Here is a 24650-nt window from a genome sequence, read left to right on the forward strand (position 1 = left end):
CAGTGTCTAACTTGCGTATATACGCGACTTCCCTTTATGAAACTTGCGTATGAGATTTAGGACACTGAAGTTTTACACTTTCAGCTCCCCCTGAGTCTGTTATGTCTGTGTTGTGCTGTGTCTGAGTATATTGTGTTGTGCCACATCTTTCTGACTATACTTCCTTCTTCTTCCATATCTTCAAGCGTGATGATGATTTCTTCTTTTGGTATGGTCCCTGTACTTTGTTCCTGCATTCCTTTGCTCTATGTCCAAGCTTGTTACATGCATAGCATCTTACATGTTTCATATTCCTTCTATAGCAATCAACAGCTTTGTGACCAAACATATTGCAAGAAAAACAATATCCCTGAAAGTACCTGGAATGTGATGATCTTGAACCATTCTTCTTCTACATCTAGCTGCAACATGTCCAAGATTATGACATACATAACATTCAACATTATGCATTGGAGGAGTAAAAGATTTCCTTTGAAGAATTTCTTTCCTTGGCTGTTGATGGGGTTTTCTTCTCATCTCTTCGTTGTGAATTTCAGATTTCTCATTAGAGTTTCTTGCCTCTCCTTGTGAGCTAGATTCACTTTCAGTGGATTCATAAAAACCAAGACCAGTTTTGATCGCAGGAGACCTTTGACTACTAAGAATATCATTCAAGATCTTAGTACTATCTTGAAATCGTAAGAGCTTATCCTTTTCTTCTAATTTATCATTTAGAATATTTACCTCAACCTAAAGATGCTCTTCCTTTTCACGATAGTGCTTCTTCATGTCTTCTTCAGCTTTTCTTCCTTCTTCCAACTGATGCCTCAATTCAAGAACTTCGTTTTCTTGTTTTTGGAGTAGATCTTTATTATGCTTCTTTGATTCTTCAAGATCTTCCTTTAGTGAGTGAATCATAGCTTCAAGCCTTTCATAATAACTGGATCTATCTCTGAGTTTCTTGATGATTGAGCTCCTTTCATTGACTTCATTTCTTAATGATGTCACTTCATCCTGCAACTTTTGACATTGGTCTTCCTTGTTCTTGAATAACTTCCTTACCTTGTTTCCTTCCTCTAGTTGAGCTTTTAGTTTGGTAGCTTCTTCTTTGAAAGCACATTCCCTTTTGTTCAATAGATCTTGTTGATCTCTAATTTTGTCTGTCAGCCTTTTAAATTCTGCCTCTATTTGATATCTTCCTTGCTCACCCATAAGTGCAAATTCAGTTGCTTCGCTATCACATTCATCATCTTTAAGAGGATAAATAGATGTATCACCAGAGGATAACAAATTCATACCTGATAGATCCTGTTCATCTTCATTCTAATGTGATTCTGAATCTGATGTGCTCCTTCCACATATTCCCCAATCAATACACCCACTATCATAGTTCTTCTGAGATGCCTTCTTTTTCTTAGGTGTTTTCTTCTTAAGCTTCTTTCCCATAGTTCCACGGATCTCCTTCAAGCGATCAAGCTTCTACCGAAGGACCTGCTCTGATACCAATTGTTGGAAATAATACTCAAGGGGGGGTGAATCAGTATTATCAAATCAATAAAACTTTTTCATTTCCATACTTAGATACATATACACTATTTCAGTTAATGGAACCCGCGTGTATACGCAACTGTGTCTAATGCAATTAGCGTATATCCAGAATACTTATGATTCAGTTAATCCATTAAATGTTGATCTTTAGTTAGTGCATCAGAACTTCATTAATCATATGTATAGTAAGCAGGTGCAGTAAAACAGAACAGATCATCACACACAAGAAGCACACATGAACACCATGATATAAGGTGGAAACCCAATGTGGGTGAAAACCACCTGCTGCAAGTCGTCTCTATCTTCTTTCAATAAGATACTTCATTTTACAATATTTTATACTGGTGCAGTCCTTTACCAGTACGCAGGCTTCAACCTGCAGAGGGCTACAACCCTCTCTCTCTTTTCCAGACTCTCCTGGATGGGAGCTACAACCCCCTTAGCTCTTGTACTAGCTGATCCATTTACTAGTACGTAGGTGCCTGCCTACTGAATGCTCCAATATTTACTTATTCTTTAGCTGCTACTGGAAGGGAGCTACTACCCCCTTTGCCCTTGTACTAGCTGATGTACTAGTAAGTAGGCGCTGGCCTACAATCTCCTTTCATCCTCCAGCGACCACATTTCATGAATTTTCAGACTGGATACTCCTGAAGCACAACACTATAATCTGAAGGCCATGTTTCATCCAATTTTCATACTGGACCCATAAATATCATTGAAGCACAAAACAACAATACTAGCATCATCAATTACTGAAACACTTAAACACTGAAACCCTGTCAACAACACAGTCACCAGAACACAGAGCAGAACACTGAACTCTGCAACAACATTTAGAACCAACTGTATCATCAAAATCATGCATCAGAGTGCATAGGCTACTTGGAAGTGTTGAACCAGCGTGTATACGCAACTTAACCAAGGTGAACCAGCGTATATGTCATTAATTACTTATTCATAACTTTGCTGCTCTTCCTGACTTCAGACATACCCAGATCATTACATATACAAGGATAATATATGTGTTAGCACCTAGATCTAGTCCATCAGATCACATAAATATGAGTCATTATGATCCTGATCCAATATTAGTTCTCATCCATCAATACTGAAGCTAAACACAATCAACCAAACAGGATATGCAGAATACTGACACCTTTAAACTATCATCAACAACCAGAACCACCTGTAACTTCAAACATCATAGCTCAAATGGTATCTACTACAATGAATCAAACCTACGTACATACGCGCTTATACCAAAGCCACCCCGCGTACAGATCTATAAATATTCAATCATGACTTGCAACGATGTCAAACCCAGTTCTGATCATTACATGCGTCAGTATACAGATCTAGAATAAACATAATCAATCATATAGAGATAGTTCATTTCAAACCATTTGATCCCGATCTATCCTTAGATCTTCTTCTCCATCCACCGTTGAGATCCCTCCTTAGCTCAGATCAAGCAATGCATCATCAACCCATAACCTGCATACTGGATCTCATACTTCATCAGATATTCAAGACTTTCTGAATACCTTTGCCAATGATCTTCCTCTCCTTTTATAGTCTTAGGCCTTACTCAATACCATGGTCCAAAACCATAACAAAACAATACCATGGACCCAATACTCGGAATCAACACTTTTGGATGCAATACCACGGACCAAAACCATAGGATCAAAAATTGTCGGACTAATACCATGAACCAACCATGAAAGTGCGTGAACTTTTCTCTGCATGAAGAGAACTTTTCTCTACATGAAAGTGCGTGAACTTTTCTCTTCATGAAAGTAACTCTTCTCTGCATGAAAGTGCATGAACTTTTCTCTACATGAAAGAAACTCTTCTCTGCATGAAAGTGCGTGAACTTTTCTCTACATGAAAGAAACTTTTCTGTGCATGAAAGTGCGTGAATTTGAAAATAACTTTGCTGCACTATAATTTATCATCTGTGTGATTTGCCATCAAGGATAACACTTGTCTCATAATTCCAACATTAATATCATAACTCAAGAAGAATGCAAACTAGTTGAAGAAAAGACGCACTAGATGTTGCAGTTCAGATGATAAACACCCCAAGTGAAGATTTTGTAACCAACTCAACAACATCGTCACCTAAAGTAAATAAAAAAAAATTCTCACACTTAATAAGGGAAAATCAAACCAAAAAAATTCCCTATCGACATCCGAATCATGGGAGTAAACAACTCAACCATGCTATGTATCGGGACCATTCAGAACAGAAACAACAAACTGATGTTCCAGAGAAGAGTAATGTAACCTCAATCCAGTCCTACGATGACAATTCATTACAAAATTCTAGTGATCAGAATATTTCACAGAAGATTAATCTAGGATGGTCTGATCCCTTCTCAGTGCGACAATTTTGTTTATCACTAAGAAGATCATATCAACTTGTATCAACGAAGATGACTATTACAAGATGAGAAGACATTCGAACCCGAAAAAGAGATCAAGCCTTTTTCATCAATAATCTTTGAGGACAAAGCTTTTTGAGGAGGAAGGCAATGTTATGAATAAATATATAGGAAATAATGTAAAATAAATTAAATGATAATAACCATAAATAATTATTAGTTAATTGGTAATTAGGTTGAAGAGTCATGTCTAAATGAAACATGACTCTCCATGAAGAGACACCTGCTTGGTATATAAGCAAGCCTCTCTCTCTCATTGTATCATCATTCTTATTCACACATTTAACATATAATATTTGTATCATCATGGATATCTTTATATTCCAAGTCTTCTGGAGTAATTAATTTGTAGAAGGAACTTTGTTCGCTTCATTTTACTTCACTTAGTTAGCTTGTTTTTCCCTTATTAGTTATTATTAGTGTTCTCTATCATCAAACAGCTACCAAAGCATAAAGAGCAATAAGGCACAGTATGTAGCCTATCAGTCAGGGCCAAAACCTCTCCAACTAAGAGGAAAACCCACAATAATTTTTCTTCTTATAGAATCTTCAATTGACCAATTCTAAGACCTAGACCCTTGACCAAGACCCTCCAAGAACAAGTCAAACCTTGCTTCTAGCAACTTCTGCAAATTCTAACTTCCAGTAGCTTCTTCTGCAACTTCGACCTCCCAAGTAGATTCTTCTGCAACTTCGACTTGCGCAGCAAATTCTTCTGCAATTTTGATCAGCCCAGAAAAATCTTCTGCAAAAACCCTAGATCTTGATCTTTTCTCCTTCGGTTGGGTAGATTCTCTCTCCTAGAGAATTCAACTTCCAAAATAGCTCCTTTTGATGACCTAACTTCACTTCTACAACTTGGCTTTTCTGCAGCAGCAAGAACCCTAATTCCTTCGCACGTGTGGAGAGAATTAGCCAAGAAACAATCCCAAAAACTCGACTTTCTCTTCCTCCTTCATCCTCTTCTTCTTCGCACTCCTTTTTCTTTCTTGTAATCAAACTTGAGTGTGTGAGTGTGTGTCCATCAAGTGAAGTCGATGTCTCCTTTATATAGGCTTCTCAGTGGGTCGAATTTCTCCTTTAGGCCGACTTGTCCATTTGTGTAGGCCGACTTGATCTTTGCATTATGACTTGGTCTTGGAGAGTTCTTTGACTTGACTTTGACTTAAATAAATTCTTTTTACAATATGTAACATGCCCAAATTGGTCTTTCATACATGACAATGACTCATAAGCCCTAGAAGCCCTTAATGGGAGCTTGACCTACAAAATAAATTTCCATGACAATGAAACCCATGCTTCAAGAACAATAATAATAAATTTATTTTTTCTCATTACATCAAATACATAAAATCATGATTACATATATCATTATGAAGACCGAACCTAGTTACATATTTCAACACTCCCTCTTAACTAGGGAGGTATTCATAATCTATACAAGGTACTTGGACATTCTCAATCTGAAGAATTCTCATAAGAAGAGTCAGATTGGTAACCCATCTGTATAGCATCATATCATCCAGCATTGTCACATAGCAAGGCCTTGATTAACAGCTCTACCTCTCCACAAGATCAAAGCACAATGTTGGTGAGACCAACAATCTATAGACACCATCATCATTGTCTCTCAAGGAGCAAACCCCACCCGGGTGTTCACAAGGTATGTCCTTCCAAGACTATTCTTATCTTGGATTACCAGTCCTTAAAGAATATTGTTCATTTACGACTACTCTTATCTTAGATTCCCTACCACATCCTCAAAGAGTATCGGATGCCAGATGCTTACCCAACCCTCCATTCTTTTTTCCTAAGTGAAGACAAGAATGATGTGCCTATCGCTCCCTCTCAACTAGGGAGGATATACCCATTCCTATGAAGGAATGTACCCTGTAATGCCCCTTCCTAATTATTCTTCCAAAGGAGAGAAAAACAATTTTGTTATTTTTTACTTAATGCAATTTTGGTGGAAAAACTTAGGAGAAAGGGGGTTGATGTGCATTTTAGTGAAATGTGGGGGCAACTCACCCACAAATAATACACACCCCTTGAAGGCAACTCGATTTTCCTAAGTGGGGGTCGATATTATTGTTGGGACCCACATGAGACTCAAGGGAGCAAGCATAAATAAGAGAAGAGGAGCAGCATTTGGGGCCTTTTGTTGATTTGAGAATTCATTATTGCTTTGGTTGTTTAGCTAAGCTACAACGTATTGTTTAACACAAGAGCTTCCCAAGGTTTGAAGCTTACCCTTTCTTCGGTGGACCTCGAGTGCCACCTTAGGAAGGTCTTTCCTTTCATTTGGAGACAGAGACAGTGACTTCCCTTCAGAGATTTACCTTGTGTTGGCTCAGTAGGGGCACAATGGGGGAGGCCGCATTGTTTTGGTGGAGCAGTGGTGTAGGGAATTGGGTGAAAAGTGTTGCTGGAGTGATTCTTGTCTAGTTTCCAGCTTAGTGGAGCGCGATTTCAGCGGGAAGAGGAGCCTAGCACCCAGGTCGAATTTCTGGTTCAAGGGACTGCATCATCTTCACCCAGGACTACATAGTCAGTGGTGTGGCTTGTTAGGAGGGAGCCTTGCCTAGTGGACAGAGGAGTTGGGGTGTTGGGATTTTGTTGGGACGTTGATTTGGAAAGGTTTCTTGGCATTTTGGGTGCAAGAAACAACAATTCCAATTATAGGTGCAGATTTCCAGTTTGGAGAAGGGCCAAGCTCTAGGAGGTCGAATTTGGAGGGTCAAAACTAGGGAAAACCCTTTCTGGGTTTTTCTAGGTTTATGGCAAGTAGGACACTCCTAAGTTTATAGAATTTTTTGGTTGTTTTGAGGGGCCAAATCAAAGCTCAAAGTTAACCATCACTGCAAAACTGGAGGGCCAACGCATTTTTCTGGAGAGCAGCACTTCTGTAGCAGTTGGGCATTTTTGTAGCGATCACCTAAGGCTTGTAGCTTCCCTTGTGCAAGCCTAGGTGCACCTCATCCATCTCATATGGTACTCCAACTATTTTATTAATGAAAATTGGCTAGTTTGGTGTTTGAGAAGAAATTCCTGTTTATGTGTAATTTGTTGAATACATTTTGCTTTGAAATTTATTACATGTCTTTGTTATCACTGCAAATTTTCCATTAGGAATAATACAGTGGTATCGAAGCATGTTCTTGGCCAAGGAGGGGAACAGCAACAGGGGATGCCACCATGACACTAAGGAGTAGTCTTCCAGAGAGGCCGTGGTAGAGGCAGAGGCAGGGGTCGAGGTAGACACGAAGGCCCAGACCCATTTTCAGACACCGAGGTGGAGAAACATAGCAAAGGGATGGACAATCAGTAGGACAACGAGCAGCCCAGGCCAATGGGTCAGAACCAAGTTTTGGAGGAGCTGCTGAGGACTAATCCGCAGATGATGAGGCAAGGGCAACTCATGATGGACATGATGCAGCACGGTATGGGGCTGCAGTTGGGTGGAAGGCCCGTGGGAGAGCCTCAAGGTGATGGGGGCTCCAGAGTAGGAAGAGGTAGCCGTACTTATCAGCTCCCACATACTCCCTAGTGTGGGCAGGCAGGTCGTCCTACTTTGGCTCACTTTGTCTAGGAGGCCGAGCCGGAGAGGGAGCCAAACCCGGTTGCAGATTTGGTCCACCTGGTTGCATTGGGCATTGATGAGTATGAGGGATTGGATGCTTGGATTAAGCGGGTGATGTCTTTTGGGGAGTACATCCACCTCAAGTAGAGGCGCACTACAAGGACTAGAGCCCACTACAGAGGGGGAACATCCAACCGGGATGTACAGAATTTAGCAAGGAAGGTTACACTTCCGAACTTTGATGGGTCAGCGAAGAGTTCAACCAGGGCATGGATCCAGAAGCTAGACACATATTTCCACTTGAATCGCATGCGGGAAGTTGATGCCATATGATTTGCTACTCTTCACTTAGAGGGGGATGCCCAGGAGTGGTGGTATCATGGGTTGATCACGTTAGGACACATCCATATCAGGACCTACACAGAGTTCACCGGAAGGCTGCTGGAGAGGTTTAATAGGAAAGACCCAGAGTTGCATTTCAGGGAGTTAACCCATCTTAAGCAGACTAGCAGCGCAAAGGCTTACATTACGGAGTTTCAGAGATTGGCAGTGATGGTAAAAGGACATTTCAGAGGCCCAGCTGATTATGCTATTTGTGGAGGGACTTGTCGAGCCTTTGCGTGGTTGGGTGAGGTCTTACAAACCCATATGACTTTCGGATGCTATCTCCAGGACCCGGGATATGATTGATGCAGTGCCCAAGACTCGGGCTTTTGTTCCCTCTAGACCCACGACACCACAAGGGAACCGAGACACCAGGCCAACACAGAGGGATGGAGGACGTGGCCAGCTGGATGACGAGACCCGGAATGCCAGGAGCCTTGGGCACCAAGGCACAAGTGCACCAAGGGCAAGGCCCATTTTATTGAGGTATATTCAGACAGTGAGTCCAATGAGAAGGCTGAGATGGGAGCCGAGCAGGGAGAGGACGAAGGACAGACATCAGGAGGGCCACCACCACCACCACCACCGACAGGAGGATTGTTTGCCCTAGCTGGGGGAGTTCTCGCTTCACTTCGGGGAGTGTCAAAGTACTTAACACTCAAGATTAGGGGAACAGTACAAGGGCAACGAGTGTTGGTCCTAGTAGATAGTGGGGCTACCCACAACTTTATTGATGCTCAGATGGTGGACCGTAGGGGCATTCAGTCAGAGACATTTAAGGGGTTCTCCGCGCTGGTGCCAAGAGATCGTACCATGCAATGCACGAAGTATGTTCCCGGGCTGACTATGAGGATGGGGAACTACTCGCTCACTGATCAATTCTTTGTAGTTGATGTCTTAGACATCAATGTGGCGTTAGGTGTCCAATGGTTGTACTCATTGGGGAGGGTCACCACTGATTGGCAAAAGCTAGAGATGGAGTTTGTGGGGCCAGATGGGAAGATGGTGTTATTGAGGGGTATGCACTCTTACCCTCCACGGGCAGTTTCAACACACTGAATGGAGGCTGATCTACGACATGGGGACATAGAGTTGGTAGTTGAGTTGAGTATTTCGGAGATAGGAGCTCCGAAACAGCCCATGCATCCAGACATATTGGCCTTGCTACAGAGGCACCAGGGGTTTTTGGGGAGATCCCACCAGGCAGACCACCAGATCGTGGGTTTGAGCACACTATTGAGTTGGAGGATGGAGTGAACGCAGTCATCACCACCCTGTATAGGCACCCAAAGGCCTATAAGGACGAGATAGAGAGGGCCATCCAGGAGTTGCTGAGGTTGGGTCACATCAGGCCGAGTTCGAGTCCCTTCGCTTCTTCCATGGTACTAGTGAAGAAGAAGGATGGGACACTACGCATGTGTATTGACTACAAGGCCCTCAACAAGAAAACATTGAAGAATAGATATCCCATTCTGTGCATTGACGAGCTGATGGATGAGCTTAGAGGGGCGAAATACTTCTCTAAGATAGATTTGCGTTCAGGATATCATCAGATCCAGGTGAGGGAACAGGATATCCCAAAGACTGCCTTCCGTTGCCACTATGGACATTTCGAGTTCTTGGTGATGCCCTTTGGGCTAACCAACGCTTCGGCTACATTCCAGTCCTGTATGAACCACGTGTTTCGTGGGTAGTTGAGGCGTTTTGTCCTTGTATTCTTTGACGACATACTCATTTACAGTTGGACTTGGGAGGAGCACCTTCAGCACTTGGAGGTAGTACTTCGCATACTAGAGGAGCAGCAGTTGTATGCGAAGATGTCCAAATGTGAATTTGGGCTAACAGAGATGTTGTACCTGGGGCACGTGATTGGGGAGGACGGAGTAAAGGTACACTAGGAGAAGATCAGGGCCATACTGGATTGGCCAACACCCAAGAACGTGACAGAGTTGAGGGGGTTCCTGGGCATTTGCACATATTATAGGCGATTCGTCAGGGGATTCTCACAAATGGTAGCACCCCTCACCGATTTGACAAAAAGGGGAGATTTTGATTGGACGCAAGTGTCGGAGGAGGCCTTTGAGCGCCTCAAGAGGGCCATGAGCTGTTGTCATGTTGGCTTTGCCGAATTTCACAAGGTCATTTGTGCTAGAGTGTGATGCCTCTGGCGAGGGAGTTGGGGCCATTTTGACACAGGGAAGCCATCCTATTGCATTCGAGAGTAGGAAGTTTCTACCACATGAGTGGTCATGCTCAGTCTACGACAAGGAGATGTTGGTCGTAAGGCATGCCCTGGCCAAATTCAGGTAGTACTTGGTGGGCAACCGATTCAAAGTGAAGACTGCTCAAAACATTTTTCGTTTTTTCTTGGAGCAGCAGTCATTAGAGGAGAGACAACAGAGATGGGTGAGTAAGCTCCAGGCTTACGATTTTGAGATCGAGTATGTGAAGGGCAAGCACAACGTTGTGGTAGATGCCCTCTCTAGGAGGCCCGCAGCACTATCTCTGATGGATCTTACGGATGACTGGAAGGCTCAACTCTTGGTTGAGTACTCCAAGGACAAACAGGCTTGTGAGATTTTGGATGGTACCCACAAGGATGACAGGTTCTAGATGATGGATGATGTGATCTACTACAAAGACAAGATATATTTGGTACCAGGATCTCAACTTAAGGAGAGGATTTTGCATGCCTCTCACAATTCCCCTCTAGCGGGACACCCAGGCTTCCTCAAGACATATCATGCCATCAAGGAGAGATTTTCATGGCAGGGGTTCAAGGGAGATAAGGTCATCCATCTTCACCTTTTCTTTAATGGTGATTCACAAGGTACATAGTTGTGACATCCTTCACAACTCTCCTTACCTTGGTGCAGCCACTTCCTATTTCACAGAGGAAGTGGGAGAGTGTGTCCATGGATTTTATCACGGGGCTCCCAACTGCGTAGGAGCGAGACTACATTTATGTGGTGGTCGATAGGTTGACCAAATTCGCCCATTTCTAAGCCATCCCTTAGAGATCTTCAACCTCCCAAGTGGCTGAGTTATTCTTTCATGAGGTCTTCCAATTGCATGGTCTCCCCAAAACCATCATTAGTGACAGGGGCAGCAAGTTTATGGGGGGCTTTTGGCAGGAGTTGTTTTGGCTGGTGGAGACAGAGCTTACACCTAGTACTAGCTATCACCCCCAGACGGATGGACAAACTGAGACCATGAACAAGTGGCTAGAGGGGTACCTGCACAATTATGCGACCGGCAAGCAGAGGGCGTGGGTCAAGTGGCTTCATCTATGAGAGTTCTGCGACAACACCACTTCTCATATGTCGATCGGTATGTCTCCTTTCTTAGCACTCTATGGGTATGATGCACTTTCTTTTTCTAACATGACGTTTGGAGCAATGTTGCATTAACCGTTATTGGGATTAAATCGGTGCAGGGAAAAAATCGAAAAAAATCTTAAAAATCGGGAAAAAATCTTAACATACAAAAATATTCTTTTTTTTCAATTTTTTTAATATCATTTCTAGTGCCACATCACACATAAAATAAATACATTGACACATAAATATGATAAAAGAACTAATATATAAGATGTTTAATATCATTTCTAGTGCCACATCACACATAATAGTGAATCATATCCTGAATAGTAAGTCCTGACTCATGAGTCCCAACTCAGCCTCAAAATATCAACAAAAAATATAATAATATATCTCATATCATGAGTCATAATGTCATATACAATGAAATGAACCAAATAACTAAAGTCTAATACTATTGATTTCCTTTGCCCCTCTAGATGTAGATGTCGGTGGAGTTGGCAGTGGACTCTGTTGTGCTCTAAAAGCTGAAGAACTAGGAGCTACATGAGGTAGACCACGTCCTCTACTACTGACAGGGGTAGCTTGGGTAGGTTGTGTCACCTCCTCCTCATATTTTTTTTTTTAATTTCACGTGATTTTTTCATAAAAATCACCGAAAAAAAAAAAACATGTATTTATCGGCCAATAATATCAACGATTTCAAAAACTCGCGATTTTACGATATAATTGCGATTAGTGCAACACTGGTTTGGAGATAGCAGGGCCCTAGGGGCAAAAGATTGGGTTCGAGAAAGCCAAGAGATTCTCCAAACTCTCAAGAACAACTTACAGGTGGCCCTAAATCAACAAAAGATGTATGTTGATAAGCACAAGGTGGACAGACATTTTGAGGTAGGGGACATGGTGTACCTATTCTTGCAGCCATATAGCCAGTCTTCAGTGTTCACTCAAGCATAAGGGGGCAAAAAAGCTTCGACCTCGGTTTTATGGGTCATATAAGGTGGTCAGGTTGGTTGGAGAGGTGGCCTATGAGCTGGAGCTACCTTGGGAGAGTTGTATTCACAACGTGATCCACGTCTCATGCCTAAAAAAGGCGTTGGGACAGCACGTTACAGCAGCAACTGAGTTGCCTCCCTTGGATGATGAGGGGCACTTAGTTTTGACACCTGAGTTCATATTGGAGACCCGGGAGAGGAGGTTGAGAAACAGGGTGATCAAGGAGCACCTGGTCAAATGGAAGGATTTGCCAGAAGAAGATGAGACATGGGAGAGTGAACAAATTTTACAACATCTAGTTTTGCAGTTGATTGGGGATAAGCAACATCCAGGAGCGGAGGACGGTAATGTCCCTTCCTAATTATCCTCCCTAAGGAGAGAAAAACAATTTTGTCAATTTTGTTATTTTTGGCTTAATGCAATTTTGGTAAAAAAACTTAGGAGAAAGGGGGTCGATGTGCATTTTAGTAATACGCGCCCCTTGAAGGCAGCTCGATTTTCATAAGTGGGGGTCGAAATTATTGTTGGGACCCATGTGAGACTCAAGGGAGAAAGCATAAATAGGAGAAGAGGAGCAGCATTTGGGGCCTTTTGTTGATTTGAGAATTCATTGTTGCTTCGGTTGTTCAGCTAAGCTACAACGTGTTGTTTAGCACAAGAGCTCCCCAAGGTGTGAAGCTCACCCTTTCTTCGGTGGACATCCAATGCCACCCTAGGAAGGTCTTCCCTTTCATTTGGAGACAGAGATAGTGACTTCCCTTCAGAGATTTACCCTATCTTGGCTCAGCAGGGGTGTAGTGGGAGAGGCTGCATTGTTTTGGTGTATCAGTGGTGTAGGGAATTGGGTGAGAAGTGTTGTTGGATTGATTCTTGTCTAGTTTCTAGCTTAGTGGAGTGCAATTTCAGCAGCAGGAGCCTAGCACCCAGGTTGAATTTCTGGTTCAAGGCACTGTTTCATCTTCACCCAAGACTGCGCAGTCACTAATGTGGGTTGTTAGGAGGGAGCCTTGCCCACTGAATAGAGGAGTTGGGGTGTTGGGATATTGCTGGGAGGCTGATTTGGAGAGGTTTCTTGGTATTTTGGGAGCAAGAAAACAACAGTTTTAGTTACAGGTGCAGATTTCCAGTTTTGAGTAGGGTCAAGCTTTAGGAGGCCGAATTTGGAGGTTCAAAACTAGGGAAAACCCTTTATGGATTTTTGGCAAAGAGTACACCCCTAATCTTATAGAAATTTTTGGGCTATTTTGAGGGGAAATCAGAGCTCGAAGTCAACCAGTAGTGTAGAATTAAAGGGCCAACGCAATTTTCTGGAGAGCGGCACTTCTGTAGTAGTTGGGCATTTTTCTAGTGATCACCTGAGGCTTGTAGCTTGCCTTGTGCAAGCCCAGGTGCACCTCATCCATCTCATATTGTACTCCAACTATTTTATTAATGTAAATTGGCCAGTTTGGTGTTTGAGAAGAAATTCCTATTTATGTGTAAATTGTTTAATACATTTTTCTTTGAACGTCATTATATGTCTTTGTTATCACTACAAATTTTCCATTAGGAATAATACATACCCATTCCTATAAAAGTAATGTAGCCAAGCTCCCTCTTAACCTGGGACCAGTGTTTTAAAAAACGGTTGGCTCGGAACCGACTCGGTCGAGTTGGTCCGAGCCAGCCTTGAAATTTGTGACCCGGCCATTGAACCAGTTCGGCCGGCCAGGTTAATATAGAGCCGGCCAAGTTGTTACACAACTCGGCCGGCTCGGTATTAACTCGGTCGGCTCGACCGAGTCCGTATCAACCGGGCCGAGTTACGTACAACGCCAAGTGAACCCAAAAAAACGGCTTTTTCTTAATTTTTTTTATTTTTGTTGAGTGTGGGGGACTACAAAGGGGTTTATTAATTGGATTTTTGGTCTTTGGGGTCCATTCCCCCCTCCCAAACCCTATTTAACCCACTCAACCCCTCTCATTCTCTCACAGCCATCTCATGCATTTGAGTGAGAATTTCAGTGAAAGTTTGTGAGGAGTTGTTGAGTTTGTTTTTGGAGCAACAGTGAGGAGTCTTGGGCAAGCATTATAGCTGGAGTGAGGAGCTTCTTGGGCAGCCATTTGGAGCAGCATTGAGGAGTTGGTTTCTTGGAGCAAGCTTGAGGAGGCAGTTTGTGCCTAGAGGTATTTTTTTCACTAGTACAAATCTGTTTTTGCTTATTAAATTTTAGGTGCATATCTAGAAATCCTAAAGAGTGTTTTTTGGGAAAGAAATGAACATTGAATCAATGTTTTTTTTTCATTTTTAGATTGTGTGCTTTCATTTCCAAGTCAAAAAATGGCACCTAGAGTGAAAGATGTTGCTTGGGCATATGTTGAAATGGTTGAAAGTCAAACGCATTGCAAATTTTGCCATAGGAAAATTATGGAAGGTCCTGGGGGCATTAATAGGCTGAAACAACACTTGGCGGGGATTAGAGGCCAAATCACTCCATGTACCTCACCAGAAATTAGGGAGATTAGGAAGGAATTGTTAGCCAGCTTTGATAAGTTTAAAGAAGATAAGGCTAGGCAAAAAGAGTTAGAGGCTGAAATTGGGAGGAAGAGGAATATACAAAAAATGATGGCTACCAACCCCCATTTTGATTTTGAGGGTTCTTCCTCTATCCCTTGTACTGATGCATCCAACCCCTTCCGATATGTTCCTCCCTCTTTTGAGTCTATTCAAGAAAAGGGAAGGGTAGAATGAATTTGAAAAAGGGTGATATGAATATCAAAAGTTATTTCACTCCCTCCTCTCCATCAGATGCACATGGTCCTCAAGCTAGTAGAATTCAAATGCAGCCCACTTTAGATGACCATTGGAAGAAATAATTGAGGGACACTGCTTGTGATTACATAGCTAGATGGTGGTATGATGTTGATATCCCTTCAATGCTTCTCATTCACCATATTATGAGCCTATGTTTGACGCCATCAAGCTACTGGAAAAGGCTTCAAAGGCCCTACTATGCATGAGCTAAGGGGGTATCATTCGCAAAAAGAAATTTCATCCATTAATGAGTATTTGAAAGATTTCAAGGACTCATGAGCAAGAACAGGATGTATCATCATGTCAAATGGATGGACTGATCAAAGAAACCGTACCATCATAAACTTTCTTATCTTCTACCCACGGGGAACCATGTTTTTAAAATCAGTTGATGCATCTGATAAGGTAAAAGATGGGCAATTGTTGTTTCAGCTATTGGATGAGGTTGTTGAGGAGGTGGGGGTGGCTAACGTTGTTCAAGTCATCACAAATAATGCCTCTATGTTCTTGCTAATAAACTGTTAGAGGAAAAACACAAGACCATCTTTTGGACCCCATGTGCTGCACATTGCATAGACCTCATGCTTATTGGAAAATTAAATTGGGTCAAAAACATTGTAGATCACGCCAAAAGCATAACAAAATTTATCTACAATCATTCATGGATTTTGAGCCTCATGAGGAAACACACTGGGGGCAGGGATATTATTAGGCCTACCATCACTAGATTTGCTACTCATTTTTTGACATTGCAATCTATGCTTTCACAACATAGAAACTTGAAAAAGATTTTTTCCAGTGAAGAATGGAGTCAAATCCAGTGGTCTCACAAACTGGAAGGGGTCTCACAAACTGGAAGGCAAAGAATTGAAAAAGAAAGTTAATGAAGAAATATTTTGGAGAAAGGCAGCAGAGATTGTGAAGCGTGCTGAGCCACTGGTTAAGGTGTTGCGATTGGTGGATGGGGAAAGATTGGCTATGGGATTCATTTATGAGGATATGGATCAAGCAAAGGAGCAAATAAAGAGGGCATACAAGGATAAAGTGGCCAAGTATGGGCCCATTTGGGCAATCATTGATGAAAGATGGAACAATCAACTCCATCGCCCTATACATGCAACTGGGTATTTTTTGAACCCACGGTATCATTATAAAGCTAAGGAGACAGGAGCTTTGAGGGGGGAGGTTAGAGATGGACTGATTGACTGCATTGATCGCATGATCCCATCGGAGTTTGATCAGTTGGAGATACACCGACAGGTCACGACCTTCACCAATGCCTCGGGTACCTTTGGGAAGAACCTAGAAAAGATTGCAAGAGAAGTAGATGAGCCAGGTAAACAAAAATTTCAATTTTCAAATTCTTAATAGTTTTTTTAAATTTTGTTAAATCGTTTATAATTTGAAAGTTGGATATAATTTGTATTTTTGTTAAGCTAACTCATTACACTCCTATCTTTTTTGCAGCGCAATGGTGGGAGGCTTTTGGTGGCCATTGTCCTGAATTGCAGAAGTTTGCAATTCGTATTTTGAGTCAAACTTACAGTGCTACTGGGTGTGAGTGCAATTGGTTTGTCTTTGAGAGGATTCACACAAAGAAGAGAAACCGTTTGGATCAAAAACGGTTAAATGATCTAGTCTATGTCCAATACAACCTCCAACTCAGACGCAACCAATTGTTGAACAAAAGACCTGATTCAAATCCCATTGTGTTGGAAGACATTGATCCAACATCAAATTGGGTAATGGAGAGTCATCCAGCAGAGTTTGATTCTGATGAGGATCTTGATTTGGATTTACATAGGGAGGCATCACTCGAACATGATGTTCAGTTGAATGCAAATCCTGATCCACTTGTACCAGCCTCAGCCTCACAGCGAGTAAGTCCTCCAGTTGCAAGCGCTTCCTCTGCTCAGCCACGACAGAAGCACAACCGCATATCTCGTCTATCTCAGATTGCATCTGTTGCACAGCCTACTAGTGCTACCACTTCTACAATTGTAGTTGGAGATGATGAGGAGGAGGAGCCATGGGGCCCCATGTCTGACTCTGATGATGATCCAAAGATTGATCCACACGATCTTGGCTCCTCTAGCAGTAGCTACTAGCCAGTAGTACTGGTCACAGTTTACTTTTGTTGTAGAGGCCATTTCTAGCCTCCTTGGTTATGTGTTTTTGTTTTGATCATGTATGTACTGGACAGTGCACTGGGTGCCATTTTGATATAATGGATATATTCATGAGCCTACTTCGATCATATGTTGTCTTCCATCTATATTCTAATGCTATGTGTTTGGAAACATGAACGAAAATCTTCAAAATTATATTTTTTTATAAAAAAATAAATATTTAATGTATTTTTTACAATGACCGAGTCATTGAAATCAAGCCGGCCAAGTCGATACCGAGTCGGAGTCGGAGTCGACCCTCGGCCAAGTCAGAGTCGAAGTCGGAGTTTTAAAACATTGCCTGGGACTTGTTCAAGCTCCCACTTAGCTAAGGACTTGCTTTCCAAGTTTCTTCTTTACCGGAAACTTACTTCCAAGCTCCCTCTTTATTAGGGACCAATTTACAACAGCACCTATCTCTTCTCTGGTGGAGATCATGGGACCTCTAGCTGCTTGTAGAGCTCCTTCATTCAATGTCATGAATTTCATCTTCTTCGTCTTGTAGGGCATCGACCATCCATCACTTTCCTTCATGTTAGTCATGTCATCCTTCCTTTCATCAGAAAGTGATCTGCTAGTCCATATTTGGCTTCCCTTCATACAACTACCTTTTCCACATCATGTATCCTTCAGGATCTTCCATTCTTCCACATGAGTACTTATTTGTAGATGACATCCACAATTCCCTTTCGATAGACCTATATTAGCCCATCCAGATATTGTTCAAAAATCAAAATGAAACATCACATCAGAAATTACCTTTTGTGATGGCCCTTCATCGTGACATTTGCTTGTTGCAACATCAACATCCTGCATATGTATTGACACATTTCCACGATATTCAATTGTCAACGGTCCTTTTTCTTTCCAAACTTTTCCAATGTCTTCGTAACTTTCCCATGGAGATATCATGGCCAATTCTTCTAACCATCGGATTTTGATTGCCTTTTTCTAGGTGAGCATAGTTGCATTTTTCACGATCTCTTCTTTGCTTTCACATATTGTTTTTCAGGAACTTCCAATCATAGTTCCTTCATCTTTGTCAACCACCTCATATTTCATATCATGACACATTATGTTGATTTTATCTAGTCAATATGTGAACCATGCCTTCAATGCATCTTTCCAACAAAAGAGAACCCTTTCTTTTGATCATACTCATGAGGTAGAGTATCGATCCCAGTTATCAGAAACTATATGATGACATGACCTAACTTATCAAATATAGAAATACATACCTCTTTTCTTCTTTTGGTCATCTAGACTTCCTTCAACAGCTTCCTTTCATTGATAAAGAGTATTTCAACCATCTTGACATGCTGCATTCCTTTGTCATCATACCATCATTCTTCCAAATAATGAATCCCATCCAAGGTGGTATTCATTTCTTTTTGATGTTTCTAATTTTGATACATAAGGTATGAGGGGATCTTTAATGGATTCTATGAGAAGCCTTTGAGCCCTTACTTCCCCTTTCATGTACTTTGAAAGAGCTTGAGCTTCGTCTTCTAGAGGTTTGGTGATTGAGCTCTTAACACAATTCATGACTTCATTTTCTATGAGAATCAAATTTGTCCTCTTCTTCCATGCAAGAAAGTTTGATGCCCCAACCAATGTTGAAAATAGTACCTAGGAGAGGTGTTACTAGGCTTTTATCTCTTTTAGCCTAGTGAGCACATTAATGACTTTGTCTCAATGACATTTATGAGTTATATTAATGTCATGGGTGGAAAAGGTACTTAGAAGTGTTGTACCATGTATGTTTTCTAATATTAAAGTCACTTGTACTTCATAAAGTGACTTTATGTGAAAAGTACTAAATGTACTTTTCTAATATTAAAGTGAGGGAAAAAATCACTTTATAAGAAAAATTAGAAAAGGTACACAACTTGAAAAAGATATTAAGAGACTTTTAAGTGATGAGGCCAATGTATGAGAGGGCTCATTTGAGAGAATTGATCTCAACCACACATCTTGAGATTTGAGGATTAAATTTCAGCCATTGGATCTTAGGTTTAGAGATTCAATTTCTTCCAAGGAGACAAAAGAGGAAAAGGGAGGCTCATTCTTCACTTCACACTTGAGAGAGAGCATGAAGAGAAGAGAGGAGAAGAGAAACTTCATGGAGGAGAGAAATTGCAGCTAGAGAAAAGGAGCTCGAATCCCAAAGGAGGACGTACAACAAGCACAAAAATCGAGGAGTGAGCAACACAATTTTCAAGGAGTTGAGGTAGAGTTTTCGAGGGATAATAGCACAATTTTCGAGGAGGTTTTGGGAATGGTTTTCGAGGAGAAAACAGCAACTATCAAGCCCGAAATTCAAGACACAAATTTTGGGACAGCTACTACAAGTACTACGAAAATCGAGGCATAGTTATGCTACTATCATGGACAAAAATCGAGGCAAAATAGTCACCTATTTACATAGAAATCGAGGCATGATTTGCACAAATTTCGAGGCAGGATTTGGGCACAAAAAATGAGAAGTTTCGCAATAAAAAAATGCAGAAATTATGAGCTTAAAATTTGTGAAATCTAATTTGATAGTGGGCACAAATTTCCAGAAATGAGCATTTAACGCTACAACAAGAAGGGAGATAAGTACAGTGAATTTTTATGTACTTATTTTATAATTTTCTCAGGCAATAAAATCCTCCTTTGAGGACCGGTTTTCCCCAAGTGGCTGTGGGATTTTTCCAGGGTCAGATTGACCAAAAACTAGTGTCTCAAATTTGTTGAATGCTTGCATTGATTATCTGAAAATAGGAAAGTGAAAAATTAGTTGAAGTACTCTTTATGTTTACAATAAATGCATTCTGAAATTTATATCAGCATGACAAAACATGTGGGTTGAGCCTAAAGAAACACATGCAAACTTGTAAACTGGGTTAAAGGTGTTGATCATTTATTTTCTACAACCAACTTGTTACTCTCCTTGCAAAATGATGCAGGAACATGAGGCTTGAAGACAAAAAGCTTCGAATTTTATTCTAAAAATACAAAAAAAAAGTTTACAAGCAAAGGAGTGGGATCCTTTAGCTGTCACTTTACGAAGCTTTCTAGATAGGATTTGAGCTAGAATTCAGGAATTTGGATTATCTTGTAATTAATTAAGTAGTTAGGCTTAGTTGAGATTCTCGAGGAGAATATCATGCAGATTAGATAGGATTAGGCAGTTTCGATCCATTGATTTAGGATCTGGTTGTTGTATATAATGGTATTTATGTAAGTTTTGAATTAGGGTAATGGGATTTTTGTTGTGGAGGATTGTATTGCAGAAATTGGAATCTCTCTGTGTCTCTATGTATTCTGTGCATGAATGGTCAATCCCGGAGGTTTGAAGTTCCTTTGAAATATCCCTGAGTGTTGTTGATTTCCAGTGTGACCTTTAGAATTGGGGTTTTATATAATCTTGTATTATCGCGTTTAAATCTTCATACACTGCGCATTTAAATAATTTGAATGTATTTCAAAACCACAGGGTTTAGTTAGCGATATCCTAAATATAACTTAGAGACAGATTAAACTTGGCGGAAGCACTAAAACCTTAGCGGAACGAAGAAAACCCCGACAAAATTCGTGAGAAACCAGGAGAAGATCTGAACCATTTGATCGATAGGCAACAAATCTAATGGTGATCGCGTGCTAACAAGCGCGGACCTTAGTTACAAAAATGGACGCGATAAATTATAAAACTGAGTTAATACCTCAGTTAATCGTGACCATCCGCTTGAAGGAGTCAGATCCGACGGTAATCGCGTCGAAAAATGCATAGAGTTTAATCCAGATTTCGGACACGATATGTTATGAACTGTGGTTTAATCCATTGAGTTCCAGATCAATCGTAACTGTTCATTGAGAAGGGACGAGATCCGAAGGATATCGCTCCTGAATATGCACGCGGATTAACTTAAATTTCGAACCCGAGAAGGCTATGAACTGCAGTTGTAATTCTTTTCGATTTCGTAGAAAAAGTGAAGGTTTACCATATTTTGGGTAAATTTAACAGTTTTGTTGTTTTAGCAAAATATCTAAAATTAGAGGTTGATCACTGATACTCCAAAGGAAACCCAAGAAGAAGTCCCGCCTGAACTAGAAGAGATCCTTTTTGGTTTTGAATGATTATCCTTAACACCTGCAACCAGCCCACCATTAGTGGTATCAGAGCAGCTTATTGACACTGAACAGGATCTCAAAGATCAGAAAAAGAAATCCAACACGAATTTCAGAGTTAGAGGAAGACGTGCTGGTGGTCGAAGAAGAGGAAGACCAGTTGCAAATGCTGAAGTGTTGGAAGCTATGGAACAAATGCAAGCTAGACAAGAAGCAATGGAAATGGGAAATCAAAGAGATGGAGATGTCAGTGAGCCTGAAGTTGAAGCTGCAGAGGAAGAGGAACCTGCAGAAGTTACTCCTGAAATGAGATTCTTTAAATCAGTGTTGGATCCACATCTAAACCCAGACTTGAGGGTTCAGTTTATACAAGAGGTTTAAACCCTGAGGAGTTGATAGACTAGATTAATGACATGGATAAATTCTTTGATTATGAAGAAAGGGAAGAAGGAAAGAGAGTGAAATTTGTTGTCAAAAAATTGAAAGGACATGCAGCATTTTGGTGGGATGGAGTGCAGGAAGAAAGAAAAAGACTTGGTAAGAAGCCAAATAAAATTGGAATAGGATGGTGGCAAAGTTGAGAGGTAAGTTTTTGCCAAGTAATTATCAACTTTCCTTATATAGACAAATGCAGAACCTTAGACAGAGGTCTTTGACAGTGAAAGAATACACATAGGAATTTTACAAAGTGAGCATAAGAGTTGGACAAATTCAAGATACAGATGAGAAGGTTGCAAGATATATAAATGGTCTTAGAATGGAGAACCAAGATGAGATAAGTTTGTTGTCTCCTAAAATAGTGGAAGAGGCTTAACAGATGGTATTGAAGGCTGAAGAAAACCTCACAAGGAAGCAATCTACCAGAAGTAGAGGTACTTTCTCAAGAAGAGGAAGTCAAGGTGGTAGAGGAAGACCTACAGCACCTAGAGATGGAGCTAGCAGCAACTCGAGTCAGCATACACCCACAGAAGGTGATGCAAGTGGCAGAAGGAGTTTTTTCAGAGGAAGAGGAGGCAGAGGCAGAGGAAGAGAAATCAGATGTTACATATGTAACAAGCTAGGCTACAGAGCCTATGAGTGCCCAGAAAACACAGGAACAAATCAGAGAAATGTAATTGTTACTAAGACTGAAGAGGACGCAACAAAGGTGTCAGAAGAAGAAAAGGTACCAGAGAAAGGGGAATCTTTGGTAGTTAACAAAGCTTTGTTAAAGCCAACAAAGGAGGTTGTTGAGCCAGCACAGAGAAAGACTTTGTTCAAAACTGTGTGCAAGGTTCAAGGAAAATGTTGTCAAATGATAATTGATAGTCACAATACTGATAATTTGGTCTCTACAGAAGTGGTGGAGAAGTTGAAATTAAACACAAAGAAGCATTCAACACCTTACAAAGTGTCATGGCTTCAAAAGGACATCAGTTGTTAGTGAATGAACAGTGTGAAGTGGAGTTGTAGTTGGGCAAGTACAAAGACAAAATTTTGTGTGATGTGATGCCTATGGATGTGTGTCACATATTGTTGGAAGACCTTGGCAGTATGACAGAGGAGCTATGCATGATGGGAAAAAGAATACATACAAATTTGGAAAAGATGGTATTAATTATACATTGCTACCTATGGAAGAAGAGGATGCATCAAGGAAATCTAATCCAAAGACTTTATTGCTGAGTGGAAAAGAATACTTGCAGCAGATTGAAGAGGATGAGTAAATTTTTCATTAATTTGCAAACCCAAGGTAATAATTACTTCCACTAAAATTTCTGATTTGCCACTTGAAATTCAAGAGATGCTGGAAAACTATTGTGATATCATTGTAATGATTTGCCTAATGAGTTACCACCCATTAGAAAAATCAGTCATCATATAAATTTGATTCCAGGGGCAAATCTACCAAATAAAGCAGCTTACAAGATGACTCCTACAGAAAATGAAGAAATCAGAAAACAAGTTCAGGAATTGTTAGATAAAGGATTGATAAGAGAAAGCTTGAGTCCTTGTGTAGTGCCAACAATGTTGAGTCCAAAGAAAGATGGAGGTTGGAGAATGTGCACTGATTCAAGAGCAATCAACAAAATAACAATCAGGGACAGATTTCCTTTACCTAGAATTGAAGGTTTGATGGATTGTTTAAGTGGAGCAAGATATTTTACAACGCTGGATTTAAAAAGTGGTTATCATCAAATAAGGATTAGAGAAGTGATGAATGGAAAATTGCTTTTAAAACAAATGAAGGACTATATGAATGGATGGTAATGCCTTTTGGGTTATCAAATGCTCCTAGTAAATTTATGAGGCTTATGAATGAAGTGTTGAAAGAATTTATTGGTAAATTTGTAATAGTATGTCTGGATGATATATTAGTTTACAGCAGATCTAAAGAGGAACATATGAGACATCTGAGTTATGTCTTACAGACGCTGCAACAAGAAAAGTTACAACTAAATTTAAAGAAATGTTCATTCATGAGGAAAGAGTTGGTATATTTGGGCTTTGTTGTTTCTGTTGATGGATTAAAGATGGATCCAGAGAAGATAAAGGCAATCATAGAGTGGCCTTCACCGAAAAGTGTTTTTGAGGTAAGAACTTAAGAAGTTTTCATGGTCTTGCTAGTTTTTATAAAAAAATTATAAGCAATTTTAGTAAGATCAATGCTTCTATTATTGATATTATCAAGAAGGATAAATAGCCATTTAAATGGACTGTTGAAGCAGAAAATAACTTTCCACTGTTGAAAAGAAAGATCACTGAGAAACCTATTTTAATTTTGCCTTATTTTAATAAATCTTTTCAAGTGAAATGTGATGCTAGTGGAGAAGCTATTGGCGGTGTTTTAAGTCAGGAGGACAGACCTGTAGCTTATTTCAGTGAAAAACTAAATGAATCAAAGAAGAAATATTCTTCTTATGATAAGGAATTTTATGCAGTTATAGATTCATTGAAAAAGTGGAGACACTACTTGATGTCTAAGGAGTTTATACTTTATTCAGACAATCATGCATTGCAGTACAATATGCAACAGCCAAAGCTTAGTCAGAAACATGTAAAATGGGTAGAATATCTTCAAGGTTTTAATTTTGTATTGAAACATATAAATGGCCAATCAAACAAAGTAGCAAATGCCTTAAGCAGAAAAAGTATCCTAGTTCAGGAAAGTCAAATTCAAATGTTGGGTTTTGATTTTCTTAAGGAATTATATGAGAAAGATTTAGATTTTAAAGAGGCATTTGAAGCTTGTAAAAATCTTGTTTTGTTAGACAGAAATAAGAGGTTGGCTTTTTTCTTGCAAGAAGGGTTGTTGTTTAAAAGAAATCAGCTGTG

General features: G+C 40.5%; 1 protein-coding gene across 4 annotated transcripts in view; it reads right to left on the minus strand.

Annotated features, from left to right (window-relative positions):
• Positions 1–24650, minus strand: part of LOC149168559 (RNA helicase family protein) — a 241472-nt gene that overhangs the window by 51714 nt on the left and 165108 nt on the right. The window lies entirely within an intron of this gene.

The sequence above is a fragment of the Pinus tabuliformis genome, chromosome 4_2, assembly GCF_031772625.1.
Source record: "Pinus tabuliformis cultivar Carrire ecotype Pingquan chromosome 4_2, CPIR1, whole genome shotgun sequence".
In the NCBI taxonomy this organism is placed as follows: Eukaryota; Viridiplantae; Streptophyta; class Pinopsida; order Pinales; family Pinaceae; genus Pinus; species Pinus tabuliformis.